Below are 16,666 nucleotides of genomic sequence, written 5' to 3'. Positions count from 1 at the left end.
AGTGCTTGTTCAAGTCTTTTGCTCATTTTTTAGTTGGGTTGTCTGCCTTTTTCTGATTAACTTGTAGATACAAGTTCTATGTGGATTATATGTTGCAAATATCTCATTCTGTGGCTTGTATTTGCACACTCTTTAAAATAGTGTCTTTTCATGAGTTCAATTACTTTAATGTTATTATACTCTTTTCCTATGATATTTTAAAATACTTCCCATGTCCTGAAGATATTTATAAATACATAAACACTTTATATTTTCTTCTTTCACATTTAAGTTTACAACCCACCTGGAGTTGATTTTTGTATACGGTGTGAGGAAGGGGTCCAGTTTCATTCTGTTCTCATTTAGATACCTAGTTATTTTGGCATCATTTAATGAGAAGACAGTCATTTCCCCAATTGTTCTGGAACATTTCCTTTGTCATGTATCATATCAATATAAACATGAATCTGTCTTAGGTATCCCTATTCTCTTCCCTGGGTCTATTTACCTGTAACAATACCACAAAGTCATGATTGCTGTAGCTTCACAAGTTTTAATATTTGGCAGAATAAATTCTCCCTTGTTACTCTACTCCAAGAGTATCTCAAATATTCTTGGGATTTTTAAAAATTTCTTTATAAAATTTAATATCAGCTGGTCAATATGAAAATCAGACTATTGAGGTTTTTATCAGAAGTGCATTGAATATGTAGTTTGATTTAGGAAAGGTTTGAATCCTTGGTATATTAACTCTTTTAATCCATATACATGGCATATCACCATGTCAATTTAGATCTTCCTTAGTTTCTCCCATTGAAGTTTTATAATTTTTATGAAGCATTTGTGCATTCTTTCCTAGATTTGTTCACTAAGGTGAAACCTTTTTTCCTTCTCTTTACTGTGAATTAGCAACTCATTTGTAATAGCTTCCATTTATTGGGTCTATCTGTTTTTCAGATATATATTAGCCACTTCAGATGTACTATGTGGTAATCCTCACAACAATCTTTTTAGGAACTCCTATTGTTATACTCATTTCACTTATGAACATACTGATGTTCATAAATACTTCACCCAAGTTCTTACAGTTAATAATTACCCAAGCCAGAATTTGAACCCAGGCCTATCTGAGTCCCAAATCATGCTATGATGGGACTTGAGAACAGTGGGAGACTTGCTTTCAAGGAAGAGAATGATAGACTTTGGTGGGGACAAGGCAAGAAAGATTGGTGATGTGGGACACTGGCCAACAAAGGTATTAGGCAGGGAGAGATCCCAAGCACTCAGGAAACTGAAGTGAGATGTTGAGGTGAGCGATGATGGGAGATCATCGTGAGCCCATTGTGAAAACAAACATCCCCCCAGTGACCATTTTTCCTAAGGCAAAGAGGAGTCAGTCAAATAGCCCAGGAGCTGTTAGGTGTTAGGTTTGTCTTAGTGACATCACTCCTGGACACACAGAGGCCATTTTACTAGCTAATGTTACTCTCTTGCTATTTCTAAACTGAGGGTTTTTAAAAAATTAATTAATTTATTTTTTAAATTAACATATAATGTATTATTTGCCCCAGGGGTACAGGTCTGTGAATCGTCAGGCCTACACACTTCACAGCATTCAACATAGCACATACCCTTCCCAATGTCCATAACCCAGCCACCCTATCCCTACCACCCCATCCCCCAGCAACCCTCAGTTTGTTTTGTGTGCTGAAGAGTCTCTTATGTAAACTGAGTTTTATTACCCAGTTTCCCAGTCTCTTTCAACTGTACCTTTCATTTGGATTTTAGCCTCAACATATTTCCTCTAATGCTTATGGCTGTTTGCTCAAGCCAATTTTGAGGCTAATTTTGGGAAAACACATCTATTTTGAGTACACAGAACATATGAGAACTTTCTTTACTCCTATAGAAGATTTTATGAACAAAAATTATTTGACATAGTTCCTAACCATGGATCTGCATTTTCAAATATAGTTAAGAGTGCAACTGGCCAAGAACTCTAAGAAGCAGGATAAGAGTACAGATGGTCCAAGATTCTTAATGTCTGCTCCTAAAGTTCAAACTGATGCTATTTAATGGTGTTGATGAGCCTGCCTCTTGAATTCCTCAGAAAATGCATGTGGTGTTGCAGTTGATTTTGAAGAGAGAGATCTGTGCTAGGTGAGCAGCCATTAAGTGCAGCTTTGGAATAATTGGCCTTCCTCCATTGTTCAGTTTATAATAGCTGCAATAACTCAGACTGCTAAAATAGATCCAATTATGTAGAAAAATATTAAAGAAACAGCAAGCTTTTCCTTAGCTACCATACCTTGCCTAGAATGTAAGCAAGGATTTTTTTTTCTTTTAGTTTGTGACCATACAGAAATTAAAGGCCCAATAATAAATACAGAAGTCCAGAAATAAAAATACAGGAGAAAACCTCACTTAGTCTCAGACAATCCTGAAAATAACAAAAGCTAGAGTACAGTGAGATATTGCAAGACTATAAAAATCAGGAAGCTTGATCTGTTTTATTAATTAAAAAATTGGACACAATATTTCAGAAAATAATTGTGGTACATATTTATATATGTGTCTAGTCCAAATATATAAAATTTCAAATGAAAATAAATTAGTGGGGCTCCTGGGTGGCTCAGTATGTTAGGCATTTGACTCTTGATTTCAGCCCAGGTCATCATCTCAGGGTCATGAGATTGAGTCCCATGTCTCTCCCTCTCCCTCTGCTCCTCCCTGATTCACGTGTGTGCTCTCTCTCTCAAAAATAAATAAATAAATAAAATAAAATAAAATAAAATAAATGAAAAAAAAAGAAAAAGAAAAAAGAAAAAAAAGAAAAGAAATTAGTAAAATAAATTTATATATGTGCATTTTATCCTGTGGTGAATGCATGTTATCTGAGATGAAGGCTAGTAAACAATGTTGTAAATTTGAGCATTAATATGTTTTCTGAGTTATTTAATTGTTTCAAAGTAAAGCAGGACTTTTTCTCTCCATTTTGGTCAATTTTAGTAGCTCCTTTCGTGAGCCATTTCTAATCTCATCTGTCACTTATTCCATTCCTACTTGTGGAAATTTGTTAGATTCTTGTGATTTCCATAGCTCTTTAACTTTAAGCTAACCCCATCTTATGATATTTTGCTAAAAATGTTGTAAAAAATAAATTTTTAGGAAATTGGGTAGATACTGTTCTTTAGAGAAATTTTGTTGTTCATGGTTGTTAGGTCCTCAAGACAGTTCATTAAAAAACAACCAACCAGACAACCAAACAACTTATTTTTCACAAACTATTGCTGGAATTTAGCTCCAGTAAAATTTAAGAGTCTATGTGCCATTTCTTACAGTTATATCATGGGAAATAAGTTCTGTTTCAAGCCGAGGTGTCAGAAATGCATTTTATTCCCATGCTGAGGTAAACTGTGAACATCCTCTTCATCTGTCCCTTCTCCCATCTGAGGTCAGCCCATGTTGAGAACTTATCCAATCCAGAACACTTAGGGAGGCTTTTGTAGGCTAGTGTAGGGGCTCGAGTGGGCAGGACTAATGATGAGACTGACAGGAAATGAGGCAGTGAGGCAATGCTAGGGTAGAAGTTTGGGGGAAGAGATACAGAGTTTCAGCACCAATTTCCTGGGTCAAATCTTTCCCTTCACTCTTACGGCTTTGACCAATGTCTTGTTTCTGATACTCTTCACAAGGAGCAGCTGACCAGAATCCCTTCTTCCCACTCCCTGTTTCCTCCACCCAAGATGGTGTTCCTCCCTAACCAAACAAGAACAAGATCAGCCTACCAGGTTCTCCCCTTCAGCCCTCCAGCAAGGACACAAGCTCCTTGAGGAGTTCTCAGAGTTTAGAACACTGGTTGTGATTGAGAAACACATGAGTGATAGAGTGAATTGATTCCCTTCTTTCTCTTTGTCTTCTGCACATCCCCCCCTCCCCGAACATGGAAAGGGACATCTGGTCTGCATATATATGTTAACATATATGTTAACAATGAGTCTTGCACATAAAGGGCTAGAGTAAGAGTTCTCACGTCTCATAGGGTGTGGAGAAAAGCTTTCTGGGCCTTTTTTTCACTAAAGGAGCTAATAGCTACATGTTGCAGGAATGCATGGTGGACGAATAACGTTAATGTGGGTAAGAGTACTTAGCAGAGTGCTGGCGCACAGTATGTCTTTAATAAATGATCATTTCTTTCCCCCTTATGGGATTTTCGAAGTTTGGTCCAAAGAGGAAAGCAGTTACTTTCACAAAGCCAACAACCCCTTGGCAGGTTCAATTTGAAAATGAACATACAGTATGTATTCTGCAGATCCCGTTAACAGAGGTTGTCAAATGGGGGTCCACTAAATTAATTACACTTGACATCTTTAATGAGTAAGCACAGATGGCAATTTGTAGTCGGTGGTAATCTCAGATCAAACTATTTAAGCATCAGAATTTGACTTATTATGAATTAATCTTCTCACTTTTGAGTTTGATTCTTTGTAAAAATGTTCACTCATGAATTCACTGACTACCAATAAACCCCCAAAACTAAAGCGTAATTTTTGCAATTGATAATAGGACAAAAGTAAGCTAATCTTTTTGCCATAAAGGGCATTGTTTTGGGGGGAAAGTTCAAAATATGGGGAAAATTATAATATAAATGATGTTGTCAAGTTCCATTTTTCATGCCATTACTCTTGTTGCAGCAGAAACAAAATGAAACTAATAGTTTTAGGGGAAATTCTCATGGGAGTTAAAAGTTCTGGTTTGTATCACTTCTGAGTACATCAATTTTTGTTCACTGCAAAATGGAAAGCCACTGTGAGGGGGTATCATAAACATGGAGCAAGAATGGGATGGGAAGGACCACAAAATGGAACAAAGCAAGCTTTTGATGCCAGGTCCTCTAGGGTTTGAATTCCAGCTCACCACCTAGCAGCTCTATGGTGGTGGACAATTTAAACTCTGAAAATCACAATTTCTTCGTCTATAAAAGGGGATAATATTTGAGGACAGGACTATCATAAGGATTAAGTAGAGCCTAACCTGTGTGCCTTAATGGTTTCTGGCATATAGTAGGTGCTTAATAATGTTTGTTTTAAGACTGATTGATTTCAGAAAGAGAGAGAGTATGTGTGTGTGTGCATGAGCCAGGGGAGAAGTAGAGGCTGAGGGAAAGCAGGGTCCCCGGTGAGCATGGAGCCCCACATGGAGCTTGATCCCAGGACCCAGAGATCATGACCTGAATGGAAACCCAGGGTCGGATGCTTAAGCTTAACGGATTGCACCACCCAGGCACCCCAGGTGCTTAGCAATGTTCATTCCTTCCTCCCACTTCTAAAACCTGGCCCTTTCCAGATAAAGAAATGTAGATAGCATGCATGGAGTATTTTAAATCACTTTTTAGTACGAAAGTATTTCTATAATGCTTGCTGTGTACTGGGTATTATCCTAAACGCTTCACAAATAACTCATTTAATTCTCATAACAACCTGTTTTGTGAAAACCCTACTATAATTTCTGAAAAGTGCTACTGTTCTCTCTGTCTTACAGATGAAGAAACTGAGGCACAGAGAGTGAACAACGTGCCCAATTGGCCCAGCAGATGAGTGGCGGGGCCAGGTTCAAACCCTGGCCGTCGGTTTGCATTTAAATTCTACACCTGCTGTTTTTCATAATAACAAAAGAAAATGTTCAACCCATTCTTCATTGTCAGAATTTCATTACCAAGGGTGAAATATAATATAAAAGATATCAAAGGAATGGGCATATACAAAAAAAATTATTAAAAATAAAATAGTTTTAAATATGCCCCCAAAAATGTGTGCCTTAAGGGGTCTGTGGGGCAAAGGGAGAAAGTGAAGAGAGGAGACAGCGTCATGGTGGAGGTGTGGGTTAGTAGGGGAGCAAAGAGTGCTAAGCCAAGGTCAGGACATCATTAACCAAACTCTTCAAAGTGAAACTGCTTTCCTGCCCCACAGAGAAGCTGTGGTTATGGCAGAGCTTTTCCCCAACTTGTAGAAAACTGGACCATGGCCCCTGGATGCCACGCTTCTCCTGAGTCATGAGTAGTTCTTTAAAATAAAAAACTTTCTGTCCTAATGGAGCTCTGATTCTCTGGGGTCATGAACTGACTTACGGCTGTGTTGAGAGAGAAAACTGCAGAGTTTTGTAGTGGACACTCCCTCTAGGATGAAAGACTAGGCCTTCGGCTGACAGAAGCCCCTCAGCTGTCAGGCCCCTTTGGGAACTGTGTCAGCAAACAAGTCACCCTGCCCTTTAGGGTAGATCAGTCCAATGACTGACCAGCAGAGTGTGAAGGGACAATGCCCTGGCTCCAGCAGGCTCCATACTGAAGGACCACCCCAGCATCAAAGCTTCGCAAACCAGCTTCTCCATTTGCCCAATCTCGCTGCTCTCCCTCCTCTTCCATAGAGACTGATTTCAAGTGCACTGATAAGCTGATAAGTTATTCTCCCTGTTAGAGTCTATTCCCCAAGAAGCACAACTTGCAACAAGTTTTCCTTTCATGCACTGACCTATATCTATGTATCTGTCTCTATCTGTTTGCCTGGTGACCCCAAGTTCCAGCCACTGCAGCTCTAGCAGATTTCTCTTCCTTCTACACCATCGAGACACCATTACACCATTAAGGGAACTGATTAACTTGGCCATATGTACAGGACAGCAGGGGTCCCCTCAGGCTTGGGTCACACTTTGCAATCCTCACTGATAGAGGCATTCAGGGGTTATTTCAGAAGACTGAGACACTTGAAGACACAGACATGATAACCATTGTCCTATCTCTGGGCTGGAATCCCTGGATGCTAAAAAATTCTTAATAAAATACATTCACTAGAGAGAAAGCTAGTTTTATTCCCAAATAATACTAGGACATGTAGGGATGGGCTTAGGAAGTAACCTACTTTTTTTCTGGTTGATTGTTGTATATGTGTGTGTTTGTTTTTTGTTGTTTTGTTCTAAGAAGCAAAGGGCTACGCAGACTTTACAAGTATGTCTTTGAAATAAGGCTGACCAAATTTCAGGCCTGCACATTTCTGTGGGTTCAGTGATCAAATGGAGCGCTCCTATTTTAAGAAGTGATTAAGAGCAGCTTTTTTTAGACCCAAAATTTAATCGACATTTTTCTTGCTTTTGCCAATTGTTCTCTGACAAGCGAATTCATTTCCAAGTACATTAGGCTGAATGAGATTCCATGAGGGCCATGAATGTCCTTCCAGATTCTGTCTCAACAAGGGGACAGTGTAGTTATCAGATCAGAAAGCTCTCTTCAGAAGTTACATGTCACAAACCGGCTGGCAAGACTGAAAGCTGGTTGAGGTCCTGTCAGGAAGCTGGCGAGAGGCCATGGCCCAAGAATTCAAACATACGAAACCCTGATCCAGTCTGCTTCTGCTAAGGACAGCCAAAAGACACAAAATCTCTTTTAAAGTTCAAACTGTTGATCTGTGGGACAGTAGAGCCTTCCCATACTTCCTGCACCCTGCCCTGTCACTTTTTCCATTTGGATGCTTGTTAAATAAGCAAAAGCACTAATGAAAAGTGATACAGCGCCTTTTTGGGATTAGGCTGGACCAGCGCGAAAGGGCCACGCTCTACCTGGAATAGTTCCCAAGAATATTATAACAGGGTGTGGCAAAGCATAGGAGACATGAAATGCAATATTCATGTTCGAAACAAATATGAAGCAATAGATTGTGACAGATATGAGTTCCTTCCTGGTTCAACTGATCTTAAGAAATCAGTGCATAGAAAACTGACCTTAAGGGGCGCCTGGGTGGCTCAGTGGGTTAAGCCTCTGCTTTCAGCTCAGGTCATGATCCCAGGGTCCTGGGCTCGAGCCCCACATCGGGCTCTCTGCTCAGCGGGGAGCCTGCTTCCCCCTCTCTCTCTGCCTGCTGCTCTGCCTCCTTGTGATCTCTCTCTCTTTGTCAAATAAAATTAAAAAAAAATGGGAAACTGTTGTTTAAAAAAAAAAAGAAAAGAAAAGAAAACTGACCTTAAGACTGATCAGAGGATGCTCAAAAGTCTTATTTTTTCCATTAAGAGAAAAATATATACGTGACATGCATTGAAAAAAACTCTAATGCACCAAATTTCTTAAAAATACATATGGGCATGGATTACCCAGTTTTCACAGACCTTGTCCCCTCCCTGCACGTGGTAGGGGGAAAGGAGTGGACACTGGATCTCCTCTCCAGTTTCAAAGAGTGTCATCGAGGGATGGGGATAGGATCGGGTGGGGAGCTGGTCTAAATGATACATGGGGCTGTTAGAAGGTGGCCTAGCACTGACCATGGGCATCTCAGTAGAAGTCTGTCCCTCCTGAAGAAGCCAAAAGATTTTTTCATAGGCTCGAAGCTGCAAGAAACCTGACTGCAGGGATTGGCATTCTCAAAATCTCCCTGGTAGAAGACTCCACATTTAGAAAGCTTAAACTTGGGGTGCCTGGGTGGCTCAGTGGGTTAAAGCCTCTGCCTCCAGCTCAGGTCATGATCCTAGGGTCCTGGGATTGAGCTCCGCATTGGGCTCTCTGCTCAGCAGGAAGCCTGCTTACCCCTCTCTTTCTCTGCCTGCCTCTCTGCCTACTTGAGATCTCTCTCTCTCTCTGTCAAATAAATAAACAAAATCATAAAGAAAAAAAGTTTAAACTTGTCTCTTTCTTTCCATTTTCACTGTTTAGCATTTCCCAAAGCATTGGAGGAAAAAATGGGCTTGAGGAAAGCACAGATTGCCCACTGCAGAGGGCTGCAGATTCTACAAGCTGCTGATGTACATCGTGACTCTCTAAGGGAGAAATAAAGCATGCGTTGTACCCAGATTGACATGACCACTTAACTTCTTGTTTCTAAAGAACAACTTGGGGGCTAGTGTCCCGAAGAATATATTTTGAGAAATGTTATAATCATTTTGGGAACTCCTATTTAGAAATCTTATAGTTCTTTCCCAGGATGTTCATTTTGTATCCATTCTCAAGAATTCTTGGTTCATACAGGTCATATATGTATTCTTTTTTTTTAAAGATTTTATTTATTTATTTGACAGATAGAGATCACAAGTAGGGAGAGAGGCAGGCAGAGAGAGAGAGAGAGAAGGAAGCAGGCTCCCTGCCAAGCAGAGAGCCCGATGCGGGGCTCGATCCCAGGACCCTGAGATCATGACCTGAGTCGAAGGCAGCGGCTTAATCCACTGAGCCACCCAGGCGCCCCCATATATGTATTCTTTTGTTTGACAGCATGTGGGCAAATATTAAAGAAATCTAATTCATGTATGTGTATGCTTAACTAACCCAGCATCCAGAAAAAGGACAATTTTGTGTACTCAAAGGCAGTACATTTTTAAGGCTTCTAGAAATTTCGGTAGAAGGTTTCAAACAGATAATGGGAAGTATTAGCATAGTTCTAGGGCTTTGAGTCAAAGACACCCATTTATAGACAGTAAATTAGGTAATTCTTACTAATGTCTCATTACAGTGATGGAAAGGAATGCCCAAGTTGCTTGCTCTCTGGGAGCCAAGCACACTCTGTGTGATGAAGCATCTTTGATCTGCAGCTTCTGATAATGCCTATCCACTGCCAGCAGCCAACTTTGATACCCAGCTGAACGGAGAGGTAAGCCGCTTTAACTTGAAAAGGATCAGAAACAATTACAAAATCAAGTGAGGTGTTACTGACATGGCAGGGAGATGTGCATGAAGAAGCGAAGTATCAGGAATGTGCATTAATCAACCCCCAATGCCAGCAACCCGCACCCCCCACCCCGAACTCACGCAATAAAACCAAACCAATATCATCGCAAACAAGAAAAAAGCAAGTGTGCAAAAAATTACTTAGCTAATCTCCATGCCGTAGTTCCATCATCCTTAAAACAAGAGCAGACTTGTTATACAAATTGAAGGTAATGTACATAAAGCACCTAGCACAGTGGTTGACACACAGCAGACACTCAGTAAATAGGACTATTTGTTACTCTTAGAACATCAAAAGGTGAATGACAGAATGCTGTCAAAATTCTGGTAATTTGCTAAACCTGCCAACAATCTCAAGATGGCGTCAGCACGTTATGAAGCCATAAACACTAGAAACTAGTCAGTGAACACACAGACATCACTCAAAAGGGAGGATGGTGGAAGTAAATTACAGATGGGATTTTCCATCCAAGAATCCGTGAGGTTACATGTTTCCAAGGAGGACTCAGATTTTTGCTATCTACTGTGTTGTCCTCATAAGGGCTGGCAGTTGTTCCTGAAGTTTCCTGGGACTGGTTTTTTGTAAAGAGATAGCCACCAAACAGTAAAACCAAGCAGATTTGTGAAGATGTGTCATCGGATTGCAGACTGTCTATTGCAAACTGCCTGGGAAAGAGTCAGCATGAAAATGTCAACCCAGACAATCAGGTGAAGCATCTTGGTTTCAGGCGCCCCAAGAGATGGCATAAAAATAGATTCGGAAGAGCTCTTCCTGGTTCCTCTTCTTCCACCTTCTACACAGCCCACCCTTAAATGACCATCACCGCAAATAAGGCATTAGACTGCCCCCACGTAGAGCACATTGAGCTATTTAAGGACAAACCCCTGCTTTAATTCCTGCTGCTATGGCGACTCTTATGTGTTTTTCACCCTTAAGGCAGATGGGGTATTGAGTTGGAAGAAAAAAAAAAAAGATTATTTGCTTCACACTAAATTCCCATTTTTATCCTCAGGGTTTTCTCTTTTGATACAAAAGCATCTGGGTTTTTGCTGAATTCGGGTGAGGATCATTTTTCCTCAGTAGAACATTTATACTAATCCTTGGCCGTTCATGTATCTCAACATCTACTGTTGGACAACACATTCCTATAACCGTAAAATATTCTGTCCCCTTGGGACACCAGTTGTCTCCAAACTGGAAGACTTGTCCTTCGTTTAAAGCAGAGAACTGGAAGAAATGTCATTTTCCTTTGGTCTGTTAAACAATGTGACATCTTGTTTCGTCTCGGCCTCTGGCTTCAGCCCATCCCACACCCCTCAGCATCCTTCATTCTTGAAGATACTGCCTTAGACTTTTTTCTTTCCTTTCTAAAAATCGGTGGTGGATAATGATGCTGGAGTGTTGTCACATTCCTTCTAGAAATAAAATACTGGTTTTTGACAATCGGAGGGGGCTCAGTCCTAACCTGAAGATCCTCTATGATGAAGAAAGCCTCTGTGCAAAGCTAGCATATCCTTGCAGTGAGAACATGCTTCTGGAAAGCAGCCAGTCTGCTTTAGTCAGGAGCGAGGCTGATAATAGAAGAATATAACTGAAGTTGACACATTCTCATTAGAGTAGCTGAAACAAAAGCACATATGGATCTTTCTGAATCATTGAACACACACTGCTTGATAAATTCTATTCTCATTTTCAGAGGCTCCGTCTCCGACTGCCTTAGCAGGTAATAGCCGTCCTCAGCTCTGGGTGCTACTTTTCACCTCCCGTGAGTGGATTCAACGGGTGGGTAGGAAGGGATCAGGAAAAGGTAATGATCATCTTCTGGCAAGTTTGTCTTCAACAAGGCTTAGTTAAGTAAACCCCAAGACTGAACCTCCAGACAGGGTCCCTTTTCCAGAACTATCGCTCTCTGAGAAGGAGTAAGTATTCAATCAATGTTGAAAGCGTTGGAAAGAGTGGCATTATGAAATTATGCCTCTTTGACTCTGTTCCCTCTGAGGGTTGGTGATGACATCATTCCCTCTTGGGGTACTTAGGCCAGCAAAGTGTCCTGAGAGAAATCTGGTGCAAGGGAGCAGGTCAGATGTTAGAAAGGTCACCCCCCGCCAATGAATGCTTCTGTGCTTTTTTTCACTTCAAGATCTTGAGGTCCAAATCTCAGAAAGAGCCTGTGTCAGTGAGGATTGTTTTCTTAGCAACAGAAACCCACTCTGAATCATTGTAGCAGAAAAAGAATGTGCCAGAAGCACATTGACTGGCTGCCAAAATTGGCCGGCAAGGCCAGGGAACCAGGACCAGGAATGCACGTGGGTCCCTCTCTGCGGCTAGTTCCCTCTTCCCAGCTCTGAGGGTTGAGGATGGCCACTGGCACCACTGCGCTCAGCAACTGGAGATGCCCTGCCTTTGTGCACCGTTTGCCCTTAATTCAGAGTTCCAGTGAGAGCATGTGATTGATCAAGTCAAATGGTTTTCTCAAATTTTGCTGGTGGGAGTGAGGTGGGGACAAGTACCTGGCTTTTTTCAGCCCCTTCAGTGAGAAGTGAGCAAGTGAGCTCAGGTGTTAACAGAATCTCTCCAAACGAGAAAAGAAGGGAAGGAGGAAGAATCTAGAAATGTTTACTCATTTGAGAACCTCTCAACATTTCTGACAAAATGCAGCCTAAACCACTTCTTGTAGGAAAGGGGCCACTGTCCTCACATTATCAGCTTCAAGCCCCTCTATTCCTGTTTTGCCCTTACTCAGCAAACACAGTTTGAAAAAGACCCACTGGTAATTCAGATATAGGAGCTAACCCTAGTCTTCCAGCCCCCCAGGGAAAAAGTGCCCTACACGTTTATCCAGATTCTTCTTCCATACTCAAGTTTTACATTGCCTTTTTTTCTAGACTGAAGGTTATTTTAAAATAAAACTGTCTGAACTGCTTAAAAAAGAAGAAAGAGGAAAAAAGTAAAAGCTATTTGTGATTTTTGAAGAGCAGTAATGAAAGTAACCTCAAATCCCCAATTTTTCTTCTACATGAAAAAAAATATCTCTAAGAATCTTAATCTCTCATTTCTTAGAACAGCTTTTAATTTTGTTTTTCTTCTCATTGGCATACTTCAATGCGAGCCCTACAGGAAAAGATAACAAAAACAAAGCTAAAAATATGTTTTAGAATCATGACACAGAAAATGTTACTTTTTTTTTAAAGTAGTAGAATGGATACTATTCTGATTATAGAATCTGCAGAAAGAGAAATAATCTTAGAAAAACAAAACAGAAAATATCGCCGTGGTCTTTTTTTAAGTGTATGCCATTGCCAAATCCCCTGAGAATTGGAATCCTTGCTGGTTTTGCTTCCAGATGGGCGATAAAGTACATGACCCCTGAAATTCCTTTTAGTGAGCCCCAGACATGAGTTGTTAACTCATGCAACACATGGCCAGGCTACGCCGTGGAAATAAACAGAAAATTGGGTCAATTCCAGAGGATTCATCCCCAACACTTCCCCATCCATGGCTGCAGAAAGTAAGCTCATTTGATTTAATTACTTTCTGTTACTTGTGGAAATCTATTCAGGAAGAAACACTTTATAACCTCAGGATAAATATTAAATTTTTGCTTTGCCAGTAGTAGTGTTTCAGATTTTTGAAGGGAGAATGTACTCATGTATCACAAGTATAATTAAGCACCGGTTTTTATTTACTTATTTTTATTCTTTTAATTTTTTTTTTTTAACTCAAATGGTTGAAAGACCTAAATATGAGACAGGAATCCAACAAAATCCTAGAGGAGAACACAGGAAGCAACCTGTTTGACTTGAGCTGCAGCAATTTTTTGCTAGATATTTCTCCAAAGGCAAGGGAGAAAAAAAGTAAAAATGAGCTATTGGGACTTCATCAGGATAGAAAGTTTTTGCACAGCAAAGGAAACAGTCAGCAAAACCAAAAGACAACCTACAAAATGGGAGAAGATATTTGCAAATGTCTTATCAGACAAAAGGCTACTACCCAAGATCCGTAAAGAACTTGTCAAAGTCAACACCCCTCCAGAAAAATCCAGTCAAGAAATGGGCAGAAGACATGAACAAATATTTCTTCAAAGAAGACATCCACATGGCTAACAGACACATGAAAAAATGTTCAACATCACTTGTCATTAGGGAAATACAAATCAAAACCACAATGAGAGACCACCTCATTTCAGTCAGAATGGCTAAAATTAACGAATCAGGAAACAACAAGTTTTGGTGAGGATGCGGAGAAAGGGAAACCCTCTTACACTCTTGGTAGGAACGCAAGCTGGTACAGCCACTCTGGAAACGGTGTGGAGGGTACTCAAGAAGTTAAAAATAGAACTACCCTACGACGACCCAGCAATTGCACTACTAGGTATTTACCCAATGGATACAAACATTGTTATCACCCCCATGATGCACCCCCATGTTTATAGCAACAATGTCCATAATACCCAAAATGTGGAAAGAGCCCAGATATCCATCCACAGATGAATAAAGAAGATGATGTGTATATATATATATATATATATATATGTATATATATATATATATGGAATATTGTGTATATATATATACATACATATGTACATATGCATATATATACAATAGAATGGGCTGGGAGGCAGGGGCCTAAGGAGAGGGAGAGTGGAGAGGGAGAGAGTGAATCCCAAGCAGGCTCCATGCCCAGCATGGAGCCCCACATGGGGCTCAATCCCATGACCCTGAGATCATGACCTGAGCCAAAATCAAGAATCGGCATCTTAACCCGCTGAGCCACCCGGGTACCTCTTTTATAGTTTTTATTATGGAAATTTTCGTATAGTCAAAGATAGAGAGTACAGTATAATAAACCTACATGTACCTTACTTGAGCCATTGTCAACATTCTGTTGTTTATGCTTCATTCCCTCCACCCCCATTTTTTTTTCTTACGGCAATATGTTAAAGCAAACCCCAGCCAGACATTGTGTTATTTTATATCTAACACTTTAGTATGTATTTCTAACTAACAAGGTCTCCCCCTCTACTTTTTAAAAAGAAACAATCCTACCTTGCCATTATCACAGATAATAACATTAACAATAATTTCTTTAACTGCATTTAAACCCAAACAATATTTGAATTTCCCTAATTATCTCAAAAATGTCTTCTCACAGTTGGCTTATCTTTTTATCACATTCCACACAAGGTCCACACACAGTATTTCATTAATATTTTGGGTGTTTTCCATCTTACAACCACGCCCCTCTCTCCCTCCCTTTATTTGTGTCATTGGTTTGTTAGAGAAGCTGAGTCATATTCTCGAAATGTCACATGTTCTGAACTTGGCCAGTTGCTTCCTCATTAGGCCAACTAACTATGTCTTCTCTCCTCCGTATTTCCTATAACAGAACTTCAGGTCTAGAATACCAATTAGATTCAGATTGCTTTTTGTAGACAAGATCACTTCATGGATGATGTGGGCTCCACTGCATCATCAGGTGTGTAGTAACTGGTTGTACCAGTTATTTTGGTGATGCTAAAACTGGGCAGTGTGTCCATGTGGAATGAATTTAATGTCTCCATTATGAAGTTTGCCATCAATTTTCCTCCAAATGAGTGCTTTTTCATTACATGTTTACTGACAAGAGATTTATTTTCGATGAGTCATGTACTCAAGACTTCTTGACCCAAGCTCATTTCGGATGCATCCCTGGTTCCCATGCCACTCCTTATCCCTAGTTTGGACACCAATTTTATGCTTCAAAGAAAAAAGGCACTTTCTTTTTTTTTTTTTTTTTTAATTTATTTGACAGAGAGAAATCACAACTAGGAGGCAGAGAGGCAGGCAGAGAGAGAGGAGGAAGCAGGCTCCCCGCAGAGCAGAGAGCCCGATGCGGGGCTCGATCCCAGGACCCTGAGACCATGACCTGAGCTGAAGGCAGAGGCTTTAACCCACTGAGCCACCCAGGCGCCCCAAAAAGGCACTTTCTTTAACAATGTTCTGAACTCTCCATTTCCCCCAATATGCTACTGAACTTTTTTTTTTTTTTTGGTTGACAGTTTTTTTTTTTTTTTTTTTAAGATTTTATTTATTTATTTTAAAGAGAGGATGAGCACGAGTGGGGAGGTGAGGGAGAGGGAGAAGCAGGCTCCCTGCTGAGCAGAGAGCCAGATGTGGGGCTTGATCTCAGGGCCCTGGGATCATGACCTGAGCCGAAGGGAGATGCCTAACCGACTGAGCCACCCTGGTGTCCCAACAGATAGTTTTCCTCACCACCTTCCCCCCTTTCCCTATCAAATGCTGATTTGTCAGTGTTTTAGAAACAGATGTGTTAGTAAAGTCCAGGATGCTCTTTAACTTGCTCTCTGCTGCAAGACTACACAATTACAGTGTGGCACCATCCACTTGATAGGCTTGCGGGGCCTCCATCTGCAAGGTCCTGTGGATTCACAGAGGCTACTTGGAGGAACTGCAGTGATTTGTCAGTGACCTGGAACACAGAAGCACCTAGAATCTAGAATCTTCTAGGTGATGAATGCTACTGAATAAATAATTTCCGATTAATTAATTACACATGAATTTTCACATGCTCATTGTTCACATGGTAAATAAATAGTAAATAACATATATTCTTATTATAAACCATGGAGCCCCCATCTTGAAAGCAAATGATTTCTTTGCATGGGAAGAAATTTAGGGTAGATTCAGAAAATCATTAAGAAAAAGGGCTTGGGGGGACATCTGGGGGGCTCAGATGGTTAACCATCTGACTCTTGATTTCCCCCCAGATCATGATCTCAGGTCTATGAGATCATGCCCCTGGTTGGGCTCCACAATGGTCATGGAGTCTGCTTGGCATTCTCTTTCTCCCTCTGCCCCTCACCTTCCTCTTGCGTATTCTCTCTCTCTCTCAAAAAATCAAACAAAACTCTAAGAAGTGTTTACTTTCCCAATTATTAGTATATTATAGATGTGCTTCAAAAGCTTTTACAATTCCATCTATTGGGG

Source organism: Meles meles, chromosome 7 (assembly GCF_922984935.1).
Source record: "Meles meles chromosome 7, mMelMel3.1 paternal haplotype, whole genome shotgun sequence".
Lineage (NCBI taxonomy): Eukaryota > Metazoa > Chordata > Mammalia > Carnivora > Mustelidae > Meles > Meles meles.
Note: the sequence above shows the minus strand (reverse complement) of the source record.